The sequence below is a fragment of the Misgurnus anguillicaudatus genome, chromosome 24 (assembly GCF_027580225.2).
Source record: "Misgurnus anguillicaudatus chromosome 24, ASM2758022v2, whole genome shotgun sequence".
Taxonomy (NCBI): Eukaryota; Metazoa; Chordata; class Actinopteri; order Cypriniformes; family Cobitidae; genus Misgurnus; species Misgurnus anguillicaudatus.
Genome location: NC_073360.2, coordinates 5,916,873 through 5,934,723, shown reverse-complemented (window position 1 = coordinate 5,934,723; position 17,851 = coordinate 5,916,873). Strand labels below are relative to the sequence as shown.

At 48.1% G+C, this 17,851-nt stretch overlaps 1 pseudogene; it reads left to right on the top strand.

Moving 5' to 3' along the window:
- The first annotated feature begins 1,330 nt into the window (after nt 1-1,330).
- LOC141361648 (uncharacterized) lies at nt 1,331-2,788 on the top strand (annotated as a pseudogene).
- Nucleotides 2,789-17,851: the final 15,063 nt, after the last annotated feature.

The following is a 17,851-nucleotide window of genomic DNA, read 5'->3' as shown; positions in this document are numbered from 1 at the left end:
AATTTCATTCAAAGGACAAATCCTAGGGTTGTAAATGGACATGTAAAAATGTTTCTGGATAGTTTTCGCACTTACTTTTCGCAATTTAGATATATTATGCACTTTTAAAAGTAAAGGTGCTACATGATGTGATAGAAGAACCATGTATGGATGTATGCTTCAATAAAAACCTTTAACATTTAAAGCCCTTGGCTTTTGAAGGATGTTTGTAGTGAAACGGTTCTTTAAAAGGTAAGAAAAAATTGCTCTTTTAAAAACCTTTGGATGAATGATTTGTTGGGGAATCAAAATTGGTTCTTCAATGACATCGCTGTTTAAAGTATTATTAATTTATTAGTTCTTTTTATATTTTTGAATAATAGTAAACTCATCAGACCTGTGCAATTTTACCCTTTTAAATTAAATTTGTTACAATTATATTTTTGTCAACCATAACAATTAAAAAAAATTAATTTTAGGATCATGAGAAACATTATTATTAAAGTGACCATAAAGTGCTTAAATGTCATGAAAACCTTTTTAGCTTGAAATATGACTTGGATATTTGAATTTGTTGACAGGTTTTGTGAGATTCACGCATGTATGTCTTGATCTATTTTTTCTGCTTTGATTCTCAGCTGTGCTGTCCTACTGCTGACATCTGTATGTGAACATTAGTAGAGATATTTATAGAGGCTTCAGGTTTCTCTGTGCCTTACCAGCTGTGGTGTGGAGTGAGGAGAATTGTGTCGTGTATGTTAGCTTAAAGACAACATGGCCGAGGCTCAACACAATTCTCCTATATAGGTGTGCTGAAATAGATTTACAGCACACCTTCTGAACTTTAGATTTTGATAGGTATGTACTTTATTTTAAATGTGCATGTGTTTGGTCTGCTGTTTTATCATTTCATTTATACAGGTGTCTCTAGGCAAACATTTCACCTTCACACTGTGTTCAGTACATTATAATGTTTTTCTTATTGTTAGCACTTATTTTATGCCATTCTGTTCCATTCACAATAAACAAAACTCTGAACCAGGCCATAGCATCAGTTGATTTATTTTTCTTTTAAACAAGAAAAATTGTAAATGAAAGCCTAAACCTATATCTTAATGCGTCTCGATTGAATGACAGGAGGTCTGACTGCAGAATCATTGCTTCTTTTTGAATTTGAGTTGAACCCAGTGGCTGAAGCTGGAGTTTTTTTCAACAAACGGCCATCTAGTTTATTTTTTACTTTAAAGTCAAGAGAAAATATATTTTGCATATACATAACTGTTATGAAATGCAAATAAGATGCTGTGACTTTTCCCCCCAACAGGTTTTGTGAAATTCAGACACATAAACTCAGCAAAAAAAGAAACGTCCCTTTTTCAACTATGTGTATTTCAACAGTAATGTTGTAAAAATCCAAATAACTTTACAGATATTCATTGTAAAGGGTTTAAACATTGTTTTCCATGCATGTTCAATTAACCATAATCATTTAAATAACATGCACCTGTGGAATGGTCGTTAACACCTTAACAGCTTGTAGAGAGTAGGCATTTAATGCCACAGTTCTAAAAACGCAGGACACCAAAGAGACTTGTCTACTGACTGTGAAAAACACCCAAAGAAAGATGCCCAGGGTCCCTGCTCATCTGCGTGAACGTGCATTAGGCATGCTGCAGTGAGCCATGAGGACTGCTGATGTGACTAGGGCAATAAATTGCCATGTCCGTACTGTGAGACGCCTAAGACAGCGCTACAGGGAGACAGGAAGGACAGATGATCATCCTCACAGTGGAAGACCACGTGTAACAACACCTGCACAGGATCGGTACATCCGAATATCACACCTGCGTGTCAGGTTTAGGATGGCCACAACAACTGCTCGAGTCACACCAGGAACACACAATCCCTCAGTGCTCAGACTGTCCGCAATAGGCTGAGAGAGGCTGGACTGACAGCTTGTAGGCCTGTTGTAAGGCAGGTCCTTACCAGACATCAACAGCAACAACGCCGCCTATGGGCACAAACCCACCTTCGCTGGACCAGACAGGAGTGGCAAAAAGTGCTCTTCACTGATGAGTCACGGTTTGTCTCACCAGGGGTGATGGACGGATTCGTGTTTATCGTCGAAGGAATGAGCGTTACACCGAGGCCTGTACCCTGGAGCGGGATCGATTTGGAGGTGGGGGTTCTGTCATGGTCTGGGGCGGTATATCACATCACCATCGGACTGAGCTTGTTGTCATTGCAAGCAATCTCAATGCCTTTCAGTACAGGGAAGACATCCTCCTCCCTCATGTGGTACCCTTCATGCATGCTCATCCGGACATGATCCTCCAGCAGGACAATGCCACCAGCCATACTGCTCGTTCTGTGTGTGAGTTTCTGCATGACAGCAATATCAGTGTTCTGCCATGGCCAGCAAAGAGCCCGGATCGTAATCCCTTTGAGCACGTCTGGGACCTGTTGGATCGCAGGGTGAGGGCTAGGGCCATTCCCCCCAGAAATGTCCAGGAACTTGCAAGGGCCTTGGTGGAAGAGTGGGGTAACATCTCACAGCAAGAACTGACAAATCTGGTCCAGTCCATGAGGAGGAGATGCACTGCAGTACTTCAAGCAGCTGGTGGTCACACCAGATACTGACTGGTACTTTTGATTTTGAGCCTCCCTTCATTCAGGGACACATTATTCTTTTTCTGTTAGTCACATGTCTGTGTTACATTTTTAGTTTATGTCTTATGGTGTTGACTCTTTTAGTGTTCATACAAATATTTACGCACCTTAAGTTTACTGAAAGTAAAAACTGTTAAAAGTCAGAGGACGTTTCTTTTTTTGCTGAGTTTAGTTGTCACCTGTTTTTCATTGGGTACTATTTCTTTTTGTTTTTGACTCTCAGACAATTTCTTTTCATCATGCACATCAGCACATATTCTTAAGCCCTATTTGGACGGTAATTGTTTCTCATGAAGACGTAAGGTATTTTCATCATTTATAGGGGGTAGTCAGTGATTTTATTGTAAGTAAGTAAGTAAGGTTTATTTATATAGCACCCATCACAGATACAGAATCACAAGTTGCTTTACAGAGTACAAAAATAATAATACACAGAAAATTAAAAACAAAAAATATATAACATAAAATGCCTGATTAACTAAAAGCTTAATAAAAATGTCTTCAGTTGCTTTTTAAAAGACTTAATGGATTTAGCCTCACGTAGCAATAAGGGCAGGGTATTCCAAAGCTTTGGTGCAACCATGTGAAAGGACAGGTCTCCTCTGGTTTTAAGACGTGTTCTGGGGACTCTAACGAGATTTTGATTCGAGGAGCGAAGAGTGCGAGATGAAAAGTACGGAGTCAAAAAATCTGTGATATATTGAGGGGTTTGTCTATTTAGTGCTCTAAAAGTAAAAACTAAAATTTTAAAATCAATTCTAAATTTAACTGGAAGCTAATGGAGTGTATATAGTATCAGTGTGATATGTGCCCTTCTGTTTGTCCTGTCAGAAGCCTAGCGGCAGCATTTTGCACCAGTTGGAGGCGACTCTGGGAAGATTTGTTAAAACAAAAAAAGACAGAATTACAATAAGGCGAGAAGAAATAAAAGCATGAATAATCAACTCCATTGTAGCTTTAGGGCTCAGTCACACCAAAAGCGTTTATGGCAGTTGCAGGCGCCTTTTTGAATGATATTCTATGGGCAGGGCGCGTTTGCGTGCTGTTTATGCGCGCCGCGCGCCTTGTGGTTTTCTGCCGCCTGCCGCGCACGCGTTTTTGAAGGAGCGCTGAGAGCGGAGAAGCGCCTGACGTCATTCGCGTCTTCCATTGTCCAATCGAATGAGGGGAGAGGCGGGCCTTACGTTGTGGTGAGGGAAGTTTACAGTTGCTTTGAAGAACCGGACTCCACTCGCTCACTCTCTCCTGCGTGTTTGTGCACCTCTCACCCTCAAACAAGGTCAGAGCAAGCGTCCTCTTTTTAAAATTTCTGCTAATATGACAGTTAACAGCAAAAGAGCGCTCACGCTTCAATATTTGATTGACAAGACAGCTGACTCGGTGGTTGCTTAGCAATATGAAAAGCCGCGCCGCACTGCTCTTTTTAAAAAAGGCAGTGCGTCGCGCCTTGCGTTTGCAAGCGTTTAAAGCGCTTTTGGTGTGACTGGCCCCTTAGGCAGCAATAATCTCCATTTAGAGATATTTCTTAGATGATAAAAACAATTTCCATCAGTCTAGAGTGACCATTCAATGACATTGACTGGTCGAACAATACCCAAGGTTTCTTAGGCTCGGTTTGACAGATTTTAGAGAACAGTGGTGTTGTTTAATTTTAGGGATTTTTTGGTCTGGGGCAATAATTAGGGTGTCAGTCTTGTTTCTATTTAATTGTAGACAGTTATTGTTTAACCAGATCTTAATAGATGACAAGCATTCCAATGGGTCAGTTAACTTCCCAAACTCTGACTCATTAAAAGAGCAATACAACGGAATGTCGTCAGCATAAAAATGATACAAGATATTATTAAAACCACAAATTATTTCACAAAGGGGAGTAATGTACTATAAAAACAAAATTGGACCTAAAACTGAGCCTTGAGGGACTCCACTTAATAATGGGGACAACTCGGACAGAATGTTATTTACAGACACACAGAAGGATCTGTCACACAAATAAGAGGAAAACCACTTTAGAACAGACACTGAGAAACCCATTTCATTTCTTAACCTATTTATCAGTATGGTATGGTCCAATGTATCAAACGCAGATGATAGATCATGTAAAACTAACACAGTGTACTGTCCAGAGTCTGCGGCCATCATAATGTCACTTGATACTTTTAAAAGTGCAGTCTCTGCTGAATGGCATTTGCGAAAACGTGACTTAAATATACTGTAAATATATTTTTACAGACGTCCTCATGAGAAACAATTATAATCCAAATAGGGCTCTACATGTTAGGGCTTAAATGTCTAATGTTTTAATGTTAACTCTGTGATCTGGTGCACATCTGTCTACATCTTTATTTATTTAGGTATTTCTCACCAAAGTTAACTAAGTCTGTTTGCTCAGGCTTTGGAAATAAATCATGCAGGTCAAGACCTGCTCTTAAAACATGTAGTGGTGATGGCATGGAAAAGTTCTGATACACACATTGGCATCCACGCAAGCTTTTAGATAAGTTGTAGATAGACAGGACTAAGCTGCCGTTTTTATCATCTGCTTTGTTATCTTGTTACATTTTTGAAACCTCTTCTCGAATTTCTCTACAAACCTTAACCCCCGAGGGTTCCTCACATAATACAACAAGAGCTAAACAACTATATAGCTTCTCTCCAAACACAACTTGACTGTATTGTTTTATTGCCTCCCCTTGAGCTTTTTAACAAGCACATTATGACCAAATGTTGGCTCTGTCTTTGCCAAGACACAAAATGTGTTGGCTCTTGACTTGGCAAAGCCTGACCGATTTGCACATCTTTGCACAAGTAAACATGAAACAAAAAATTAGCGTCTTTATTTCCTCAGTGCATGTTCTTGGGCCTACTGCTATTTATCCCCTCTCCTAAAATCCTGCTTTTTAAAATTGGTCAGATTAATCAGGTACATTTGTTGCTAATGCATTTTATACTGTACAAACTGTATATTCTATTCCCAAATCCCAACCAACACAGAAAACTTTCTCCTATTTCAGATTTTCAATAAACATCATTCTATTTGATTTATAAGCTTGTTTCCTTATGGGGACCCCAAAATCCCCACAAGGTCAAAAATGTACTGGTATTACACACACACACACACACACACACACACACACACACACACACACACACACACACACACACACACACACACATAGTTAACTCATTCCCACACATATTTTCCCCTCCAAATACTTTATATGCTTTGGTGGACACTAGACAACTGTCACGTATCCACTGTAAGAAAGGCGGGAGTACAAATAACATAGAGGTTTACTGATAATTGACATTACATAGATGGCATACATTAGACAATAACCGACAAATGATGAACAGAACAGGGAGTATAAATACACAGAGTGATAAGGGAGCTAAACAGGTACAGATGGAAGTAGACTAATTAGGACAAATGATAACAGGTGAAGTCAATACAAGACGACATGTGACAGTACTCCCCACTCTCGTGCCGTGGTGACAGCAGGAATGAGGGTTTGGACAAGAGGTGAAGGCAATTAGTGAAGGGTGTGGAAGAGTTGGCACAATGGACAATAGTGTAGCTGAAGGTGGGAGGAGCCATAGTGTAACGCATGATGCGTTGAGCGAATCCCAGGGTCCAAACACCGGAATCTGAGCCATGGGGAAATTGGCAACCGGCAACGAGAGGTCGAAGGACCGGGACGACACCAAAGCGCTGGAAGCACAGAGACCAGCCGCTAACTCCCGGGACCGAGGAGCTGGTGGGGACTCTGCTGAACAAGCCGACAATGTGGTGAGAGAGGCCGACGAGGAAGCCAGAGGATGGGAGGAATCCAAAGATGATGTAGGGGTGCAGGTAGGAGGCATCGCCAAAATACTGGAAGTCTGTGTCAACGGTAGGATGCCGACCGCCAGCGGCTGACCTGGGATGTTTCTTAATATGCATTCTTCAACGTCTTGCGTCCTTGTGTTCTTGCTCTACGTCATCATGAACCGTCAAAGTTCAATTCCAATTCTCAAGAACACAAATACAGAGGATGCATGAAAATACCCGAATGTGTTCTTGATATCGAGGATGCATTGAGTGCAGACTTGCGCGCTGAAATCTGGGGAGGTCAGGTGACCAACAGGAAGATTGCACACATCTCAATTCTCACAAGTGCCTTCTGTGTTCTCGACATCTTCTGAGTTCGTTCTTCCAAGGTCGCCTGGCAAGACCAATCTCAACGAGAAAGCAAGTCTGTTCTTTGCGTTCTTGGAATTGAGAAACAGCCCTGGAGTCCCCAAGTAGTGCTGTGTCAGTCTCCAAAGCGCGTTTACATGCTTGTTGTGAACTCTGACCTCCTGCGTCGAGAACAATCTGCACATAGACATAATTAATGCCTAGTGTGTCATTGTCATTGAGGGGTTTGGTCTGTGGCTGCAATACGTGTTTTGCACCTCACCCATTCATATGCGCAGTGCTCTGCCAATTCATGCACATGCGTTGTTGTCAGCGTCACGCGTATGTGTCGTAATGCTCTCATGAACACAAGTTGGAGACTGATGTCACAGGTGACGGTTTGTGAGGGCGGAACCAAAAGTGTAGAAGACGGGTTCCGGCCGATGATGGTTCCGCCTGGACGCTTCACTCAGAACACCGGAATTTCCGGGGTTTCCCCGAAACCGAAATTAAGCCTGATCACGCTCAGGTGGGGATAATTTACACAGCGGTTGCTAATAGGCTGACAAGGAGAAGAGTCAGAGCATAAAAAGACCTTTGAAGACATCAAACGGGGTGCTTGTTGTGTACTTTGTATACGCTGTGTTGCTGCTTTGCAGACGGACTACGCTGGCTTGATCGTTCCCCTGGGGAAGAGAGAAAGGGACAGTCAGCTGGCGAAGGAATACTGGGAGATTTCACTCGTGAGAGAGCGGACACAGAGCATTCAACAGTGCAGATATTAGAAATCATTGACAACGAAGAGTGAGTAACAGCTGTAGTACTTATCTGTATAATACTTGGAAGAGGAGTTGCTTGGTGTGTGTTTTCCTTGTGTTTGAGGTCCCTGGCCCCACTGGAGAGGGAAGCGTGGGCGAGCCGCGGGTTGACCGGAAGCACGGACGAAGCAATTGGTAGGAAGCACCGTTCACCAATAGAGCAGTGGCCCTGTGGAAAAAGGAAGCGCAGGTGAGCCAGAGGAGTGATAAACAACACGCCGGGCCTGTGAATAACACACATCTCACTCTCATCGGTGGTCCAGCTATCGCCCAACTATCCTCTCGAGGGAGCCGTAGCCAGGTGGCGAGGGCGATCTAAAAACCATGTGAAGTTGTATAAGAGTGCTGTGGGTGAGTTTCACTGATTGATGGTGTTTACGCTTTACTTGCTGTGTGTATGCTGTGCTTATAGCGTCCAAACTGCCTAGCTTCAGACGAGCCGCGAGACGACGACATCTGTTGTGGCCTGGGTCCTACGGAGAGTGAGAAAATTAAGCCCTGTGTCCCGGGTGTGTCAATGAGAGCGTCGCTCCTTCAAAGAGCAGACAGTGGTGAAACCCAGTGAGTATTGTAGGAAGTGTACCGTGCGGATTGAGGGTCATAGCTGTGTGTGTACTGACCTTTCCAACAGAAGCTCGTGGTGTACGGGGCCCCAACGAAAGTTCGCCCCAACTCGTGACCCCGGCCGTGGAAGTAGGAGGGGGAGTTGGGAAGCGTTCGGCTCCGTGCCACCGAGCCCACCAGTCCCTACAACGCCCGGACAGCTTGAGTGGATGGGCGAAGGATTACGGTGCACCGACGCTGTAGCGAAAATCCACTGTCTGCGAGCGAACAAGCTGTGAGTAACATATCCTGGGAAGTGAAATTAACCTGTGCTTATAGCAAAGACTTACCTGTGTTCCAACGAAGGCTCTGTGTGAACGAAGATCCCCAGTGCTGTGAGTAATATATCCTGCGAAGTGAAATTAACCTGCGCTTATAGCAACTACGTACTTGTGTCCCAACGAAGGCTCTGTGTGAACGAAGATCCTCAGTACTGTGAGTAACATACTCTGTGAAGTGAAGTTAATCTGTGCTTATAGCAAATACTTACCTGTGTTCTAACGAAGGCTCTGTGTGAACGAAGATCCTCAGTACTGTGAGTAACATACTCTGTGAAGTGAAGTTAATCTGTGCTTATAGCAAATACTTACCTGTGTTCCAACGAAGGCTCTGTGTGAACGAAGACCCCCAGTGCTGTGGGTAACGTATCCGGTGAAGCCTGTGTGAACGAAGATCCCCAGTGTTGTGAGTAATATATCCTGTGAAGTGAAATTAACCTGCGCTTATAGCAACTACGTACTTGTGTCCCAACGAAGGCTCTGTGTGAACGAAGATCCTCAGTACTGTGAGTAACATATTCTGTGAAGTGAAGTTAATCTGTGCTTATAGCAAATACTTACCTGTGTTCCAACGAAGGCTCTGTGTGAACAAAGACCCCCAGTGCTGTGGGTAACGTATCCGGTGAAGCCTGTGTGAACGAAGATCCCCAGTGCTGTGAGTAACATACCCTGTGAAGTGAAGTTAATCTGTGCTTATAGCAATTACTGACCTGTGCCTCAACGAAGGCTCTGTGTGAACGAAGATCCCCAGTGCTGTGAGAACGTATCCGGTGAAACCTGTGTGAACGAAGGTCCCCAGTACTGTGAGTAACATATTCCGTGAAGTGAAAACAATCTGTGCTTATAGTGATTGCTTACCATTGTTCGAAGACTCTTTGTGAGCGAAGAACTCCGGGGTTGATCCAAAGAGCCACGCAACTAAGGCACGAGAGAGAGAAAGAAAGAGAAAGAAGGGTGAGAAGAGTAGCGACCTAGAACAACGTACCACTGCATAACTTTTATTTAATTCTGCCTCCAGGATTCTCGGACCAGAGCCCCAAAAGAGCCCCTGTCCTCAGTCCTTGTCCCAAGTGGCCCTGGAGGCGAGAAGAAGACCCATTAGTTTTAAATTGCCCTTTCCCCTTTCCCCCTTTCCTTTTAAATATTTAATAAAGTTTATTTTAACTGTAGTTTACTCGTCTGTCTGGTCATTGGGGTGGTCTTGGGAAACTCCTCGAGGTGGAAGAGTTGAGAGGGGCGCGACCTTTAGTATATTCGGGTCCGCCCCGGCCGTGACAGATTTTGGCGTAGTCGGCAGGATTTCCACCTCGAGTTGAGCGACCAAGGCCCTCCAATGGCCGACGACGAGTTGCCGGAAGCCCCACCCCATGTTGTGCCTGAGAGGCCAGAAACACCACCCCGTGCCATGCACGTATTCCTGGGGAACCCCTGGGTGCAGAAGTATAGTGGGGTCGAGTCCGAGGTCCGTTTAACCGAGTGGAGGGCCCAGATCGAGTATTTGGCCGGCCTTCAAGGGCTGAGTGCTATTCAACAACAACAATTTGTGCTAAACTCATTAGGAGGAGAAGCCCGGCGAGAAGTACAAGCCGCCCCCGAGGCCATTCGAGCCACCGCCCAGTCCATATTCCAGTTCCTTACCGAGCAGTATGGTGACACCACCCCTGTAGCCGTCCTGAGGGCGCAGTTTTTCAACTGCAAACAGGGCCCCCACCAGTCTATTCGAGCCTTTGCCCTGAAGCTGCGCGAGCAGTACGCACGCCTGCAGCGGCGTCAAGATCATGGGTTGGGAGACGAAGAAACTCTGTTGAGGGACCAGTTCCTGCTAGGGCTGCGAGAGGGTCCCCTACGTCAAAACCTCAAGGTACAGTTTAGAAGAGACCCTGAACTTACGTTCGAGGACCTGAAGAAAGAGGCCATGGCCTTGGAAGGCGACCAAGCTGAAGTAAAGGAGACCCCCGTATGTGCAGCAGTGAGTGGCCCTGTGGCAGCCTCCGAAGTGACGGATTGGAAACAAGCGTTGAAGATGTAACTCTTAAAGGATGTGCGGGACCAGATGGCTGAGCTAACGAAAACACTGGTAGGAGAGCTGCGCCTAGGGCCAGGAAAGAAGGAAGAAGGGCCCGCCCCCCGAGCACGGACGTATTCCGACCGAGGACGAGATGGGATGAGGCGGCCCTGGCAGGCTAGTCGGCCCAGGTTCGAGTGGGACGAACAAGGGAGGCCCATTTGCAATCGGTGTGGGATCGCAGGACATGTGAGTAGACAATGCGGCCCACGAAGAGCCTCCGAGGGGGGTTTTTAGGACGACCGGCCACAGTGGGTCATGTGGTCGGCGCCCCCCAAAGTGACCCCCATAGAAGAGTGGAACCCAAGGACGGGATGATCGGGCTTAGCCCAACAGTGGAGGTCCAGGTATGTGGCACCACGGTGCGATGTCTCGTCGACACTGGCTCCCAGGTCACCTTATTTTCAGAGAGCTTGTCCCATGAGTTATTTGGAGCCTACCCTGCACACAAGGCCGAAGCGCCCTGGCTTACCCTGAAGGGGGCGAACGGCTTAGAGATTCCCTACATCGGCTACAGGCTGACCGACTTCGAGCTATATGGAGTACAAGTCCCGCAGAAGGGGGTCATCATTGTACAGGACCATTGTCTCGGCCAGCATCGAGCCCTCTTAGGTATGAACGTCCTCTCGGAGTGCTGGGAGGAGCTATTTCGGGCTAGGCCCGTACAGACCATACCGAGGGCTGAACGGCCGGGCTGGGAACGTGTAGTGGCCGACTGCCGAAGGGTACAGATGGCTAAGAGCCGTGACAGCCGGGAAGAAGTTGGACGAGTGGCATGTCGGTTTGCACTGTCAGTACCAGCAAAGAGTGAAGCCCTGGTATGGGCCAGAGTCCCCCAGCGGCATCAAGGGCCTGAGGGCTGGGTGTTGGTCGAACCCCATGCAGACTGCACCCAGGTGGGAGTGGCCCGAGGACTGGCGGTGGTGCGGCGGGGCCGAGTGCCGGTAAAGGTCTGCAATGAAAACCCCTACCCAGTACACTTACATAAACACCAGCGGATAGTAACAGTGACGCCGGTCGAAGGCCATCAAGTACGGGATAAGGAGGACGTGAGTTTCTGGCGGGTGCACCCCGCAGTGGTTGAGGTAGCCCTAACCCAAGCAGAAGGAGCGTCTAAGACGAGGGAGAGAAAGATGCCGGCCCATTTGGCAGGGGATTCCTTACGAGGTGAGGACCTGGAGCGGGAACAGGCAGAAGAGCTACGAGAACTGTTGGAGAGATGGCAGCACGTGTTCTCCACCCATGATGAAGATTATGGGTGTACGACGGTGATACGACACAGTATCCCCACGGGAGAAGCCGCACCGAGTCGGGAGCGGTATCGGCCGATACCCCCCACCTTATACACCGAAGTGAGGACTCTCCTACAAGGTATGCTGGAGCAGGGGATTGTGCGGGAGAGTAGCAGCCCATGGGCAGCACCTATAGTGTTGGTTCAGAAGAAGACAGGGGCATGGAGGTTCTGCGTGGACTATAGGAAGCTAAACCAGTTGACCAAGAAGGATGCTTTCCCCCTGCCCCGCATTGAGGACTCACTAACAAGCCTGACTAAGTCTGCATGGTATTCCACCTTGGATTTGGCCAGCGGGTACTGGCAGGTGCCAGTGGAAGAACGGGACCGAGAAAAGACCGCCTTTACCAAGCCTTTTGGTCTTTTCGAGTGGGACCGGATGCCCTTCGGGCTGTGCAACGCTCCCGCCACCTTCCAGAGACTGATGCAACGATGCTTAGGAGGTCAGTTATTGGAATCTGTGCTAGTATACCTTGACGATGTGATTGTGTATTCCCCAGACTTCGAGACTCACTTACAACATCTGGAGAAGGTGTTCCGAGAGATGGAGAGGTACGGGCTGAAATTGCAACCCGAAAAGTGCCATCTGCTGCGTCGTAAAATGCAGTTCTTGGGACACGTGGTGAGTGCGGCCGGAGTGGCTGTTGACCCCGAGAAGGTAGCTGCGGTGCGTGACTGGGAGGCCCCTAGGACTGTAAGGCAAGTGAGATCGTTTCTAGGCTTTGTAGGATACTACCGGCGATTTATAAAGGGGTTTTCGAAGACTGCCAAACCCTTGAACCAGCTATTGGTCGGGACAGGGCGACCACGGGGCCGGGGATCCCCCACGGTGGAGTGGACCACAGAGTGTGAGACGGCCTTTAGGGTTCTGAAGCAAGAGTTGTTACAAGCTCCGATCTTAGCATATGCTGACTTCTCCAAACCCTTCTTACTCTATACAGATGCCAGCAACCTGGGCCTGGGAGCGGTGCTCGCACAGAAACAGGACGGAGTAGAACGGGTGATCGCCTACGCTAGCCGGAGCCTCCATCCCGCTGAAAGAAATGATGCCAATTACAGTTCCTTCAAGCTCGAATTGCTGGCGCTAAAATGGGCCCTGAGTGAGAAATTTAAGGATTACCTCTGGGGAGCCAAGGTAACCGTGGTCACTGACAATAACCCTTTGGTACATTTGCAGACGGCCCGGTTGGGAGCAGTGGAACAGCGATGGGTGGCCCAGCTAGCCAACTACGACTATCAGCTGCAGTACCGTCCGGGGCGGGAGCACACCAACGCAGATGCCCTCTCCCGGCTACCAGCGAGGGAAGACTCGAGGGGCTCGGCCTGAACTGAAGGAGGACAAGAAGAGGAAGGACTGATGGTCGGGATAGTAGAGGCGCCTGGGAGCCAACAGGAGGCAGTGCCCGTAAGTTGGGGATGGGACTCCCAGCGTTGGAGGGCCAGACAGCAAGAAGATCAAGAGCTACGGAGGTTGAGCGAGTGGCTTAGGCGGGCCCGGCGACCTACCCCCACCGAGAGACAAACTCAGACAGAGGTGGGTCATAAAATACTGGGGCAGTGGGAGAAATTGAAGCTAACGGAAGGTGTATTGTGCAGGACTATCCGGGATCCGGGGACCGATGAAGAGGTCAGTCAGATCGTGGTACCGACCAGTCTAGTCCGGACACTCCTGGAGGCCTACTAGTGTTGGGCGATATGCCCTATTTTCAGATCGTCCTATCGTCAGCCTGTGAGATCGGCGATACACGATATTATCGGGGGGCGGGGCAGTAGTTTACTCATTTTTTTATTTGTTAATTTTTACTCATTATAACAAGTCACTTGATGGGTGGACAAAAAAACAAGAGCAACACCGTCATGACCGCAACCTTCTTAAACCTGATGCCATTAATGCGCGTCATTAAAACCCTATCATGATTACTTAATAACTGTAAAAACATGCATCTGCGCACGCACACACACGTGCGCGCACATAAACAATTCAATGCATTGGTTTAGTGCTGTTGCAGAAGACTACATGTGTCAAGCAGTGGTGCTCTCATGAGGTGCCTTTTTAAACGCATCGGTCCAGCGGAACGCGATCATATATTAAACACGAGGGGCGTGTTGCTACAACTGAAATGCATATCATAAACAGGATTAATAACTAGTGATCTGACTTCGGACAGAGCGCAGCTCTCTGCACGTACGCGAGAGTGAGAGAGGCGCCATGCAGCGGGTCATATTTTAAACAAAAAGTAAAGTTTGCCTCAGCTCGCATGAAACGCATTAAACTGAACAAATACATAAGGATTACTACTTTAGTTTATGTTTAGACTTCGGACAGACGTGAGAGCGCGTGCACGTGAGACAGAGAGAAGCACAGCTGCTCATGACGCGGCGCTGTGGATTTTAGTGGTAGAAGGAGACCAAGACGCGCGCATTAATGCAGGTACGTGCAAGAAGGAATTCTCTCTTTACAAGCTCTCCACGTAAATTAAAGCCAAACCCTCATGTGAGGAAAAGCATGCATTGTGGGTGTTAATATAAAACTATGATGATAATAATAATAATAACCATTCGCCAACTATCGTCGTGACTATCGCCATGAAAGCCTGCCATTGGCGATATGTCTGAAGATCGTCGATACACGATACTATCGTCTATCGGCACAACCCTAAGGCCTACCACGACCAGATGGGGCATCAAGGGCAGGAGCGTACCACGTCATTACTACGCCGACACTTTTATTGGCCAGGGATGGAGGATTCGGTGAGTACGTTCATTAAAGCATGTCCCCGATGTACTCTGTTCAAATCTCGACAGGAACCACGAGCACCGATGGTACCCATGCACGCAAAGGCCCCCCTCCATATCGTAGCAATGGACTATCTGACCCTGAGTCGTCCGAAGGACCGATACCAGAACATCTTAGTCGTGACAGATTTGTTCACCAAGTACGCCTGGGCCATCCCCACCCTCGACCAGACAGCAAGTACCACGGCCACAGCACTATGGAGGGCAGTCTTCCAGCCATTTGGGTGCCCTGAGTTCCTGCACTCAGATCAGGGCCCAAATTTTGAGTCCCGCATAATTCGGGAACTGTGCCAGCTATACGGGTGTGTGAAGACCCACACGACCTCATACCATCCCCAAGGGAATGGGGGATGTGAGCGCTTTAACCAGACCCTGTTGAACCTGTTGGGAACGCTAGATCAGAGACGCCAGGAAGACTGGGTGAGTGCTCTACCGAATTTGTTACAAGCATACAATAATAGCATCCACAGCACGACGGGGTATGCTCCCACGTATTTAATGTTTGGTAGACACATTCGCTTGCCCACAGACCTCCTATTGGGAACATCGGGAGGGGAGAAAGAAGGGAACGTGACTGAGTGGGTAGGACGACACCACCATCGTCTCCACTTCGCCTATGAACAGGTCAATGAGAAGATCCGGGCGGCCGGGGAAAAGAACAAGAGGTTGTATGACCGGACGGCACGGGACGCTCCCTTGCTCCCCGGAGAGAGGGTACTAGTCCGGGATAATCGGCGACTAGGTGGAGGCAAGTTGAGTGATCGGTGGGAGGCGAGGCCGTACATTGTGCAACGGCAGCAGAGACCGGGGCAGCCGGTATACACGATCCGGCCAAAAGGGAAGCCTGGACCGGATCGGGTGGTTCATCGGAACAGGATCCGCCCCTGTCCAAACTAAACTATCCCCCACTAGCCACAGAGGTAGCTCCTAAGGAGCCGGAGACTGCTGCCCCTTGGTACGAAGGGTGGGTTATCTTCCCAAGAGGCCCGGTAGAGGGACCGGCTCAGGCGGCCCCAAGAGAGCTCGAGAACTTACCTGTTGAAGCGGGTCCAGCGAACGAAGTAGCCCAAGAGGCTCCACGAGAGCCGGATGATTTGCCTGCCGAGGAAGCCCCAGAGCCCCTACCACAGCGTCCCCAGCGGGAAAATCGAGGACGGCCGCCCATCCGGTATGGAGAGTGGGTCACCGGAAGCGGTTCTAGGGACTAGAACCATTTCGGCGGGGGAGGATGTCACAGGTGACGGTTTGTGAGGGCGGAACCAAAAGTGTAGAAGACGGGTTCCGCCCGATGATGGTTCCGCCCGGACGCTTCACTCAGAACACCGGAATTTCCGGGGTTTCCCCGAAACCGAAATTAAGCCTGATCACACTCAGGTGGGGATAATTTACACAGCGGTTGCTAATAGGCTGACAAGGAGAAGAGTCAGAGCATAAAAAGACATTTGAAGACATCAAACGGGGTGCTTGTTGTGTACTTTGTATACGCTGTGTTGCTGCTTTGCAGACGGACTACGCTGGCTTGATCGTTCCCCTGGGGAAGAGAGAAAGGGACAGTCAGCTGGTGAAGGAATACTGGGAGATTTCACTCGTGAGAGAGCGGACACAGAGCATTCAACAGTGCAGATATTAGAAATCATTGACAACGAAGAGTGAGTAACAGCTGTAGTACTTATCTGTATAATACTTGGAAGAGGAGTTGCTTGGTGTGTGTTTTCCTTGTGTTTGAGGTCCCTGGCCCCACTGGAGAGGGAAGCGTGGGCGAGCCGCAGGTTGACCGGAAGCACGGACGAAGCAATTGGTAGGAAGCACCGTTCACCAATAGAGCAGTGGCCCTGTGGAAAAAGGAAGCGCAGGTGAGCCAGAGGAGTGATAAACAACACGCCGGGCCTGCGAATAACACACATCTCACTCTCATCGGTGGTCCAGCTATCGCCCAACTATCCTCTCGAGGGAGCCGTAGCCAGGTGGCGAGGGCGATCTAAAAACCACGTGAAGTTGTATAAGAGTGCTGTGGGTGAGTTTCACGGATTGATGGTGTTTACGCTTTACTTGCTGTGTGTATGCTGTGCTTATAGCGTCCAAACTGCCTAGCCTCGGACGAGTCGCGAGATGACGACATCTGTTGTGGCCTGGGTCCTACGGAGAGCGAGAAAATTAAGCCCTGTGCCCCGGGTGTGTCAACGAGAGCGTCGCTCCTCCAAAGAGCAGACAGTGGTGAAACCCAGTGAGTATTGTAGGAAGTGTACCGTGCGGATTGAGGGTCATAGCTGTGTGTGTACTGACCTTTCCAACAGAAGCTTGTGGTGTGCGGGGCCCCGACGAAAGTTCGCCCCAACTCGTGACCCCGGCCGTGGAAGTAGGAGGGGGAGTTCGGGAAGCGTTCGGCTCCGTGCCACTGAGCCCACCAGTCCCTACAACGCCCGGACAGCTTGAGTGGATGGGCGAAGGATTACGGTGCACCGACGCTGTAGCGAAAATCCACTGTCTGCGAGCGAACGAGCTGTGAGTAACATATCCTGGGAATTGAAATTAACCTGTGCTTATAGCAAAGACTTACCTGTGTTCCAACGAAGGCTCTGTGTGAACGAAGATCCCCAGTGCTGTGAGTAATATATCCTGTGAAGTGAAATTAACCTGCGCTTATAGCAACTACGTACTTGTGTCCCAACGAAGGCTCTGTGTGAACGAAGATCCTCAGTACTGTGAGTAACATACTCTGTGAAGTGAAGTTAATCTGTGCTTATAGCAAATACTTACCTGTGTTCCAACGAAGGCTCTGTGTGAACGAAGACCCCCAGTGCTGTGGGTAACGTATCCGGTGAAGCCTGTGTGAACGAAGATCCCCAGTGTTGTGAGTAATATATCCTGTGAAGTGAAATTAACCTGCGCTTATAGCAACTACGTACTTGTGTCCCAACGAAGGCTCTGTGTGAACGAAGATCCTCAGTACTGTGAGTAACATATTCTGTGAAGTGAAGTTAATCTGTGCTTATAGCAAATACTTACCTGTGTTCCAACGAAGGCTCTGTGTGAACGAAGACCCCCAGTGCTGTGGGTAACGTATCCGGTGAAGCCTGTGTGAACGAAGATCCCCAGTGCTGTGAGTAACATACCCTGTGAAGTGAAGTTAATCTGTGCTTATAGCAATTACTGACCTGTGCCTCAACGAAGGCTCTGTGTGAATGAAGATCC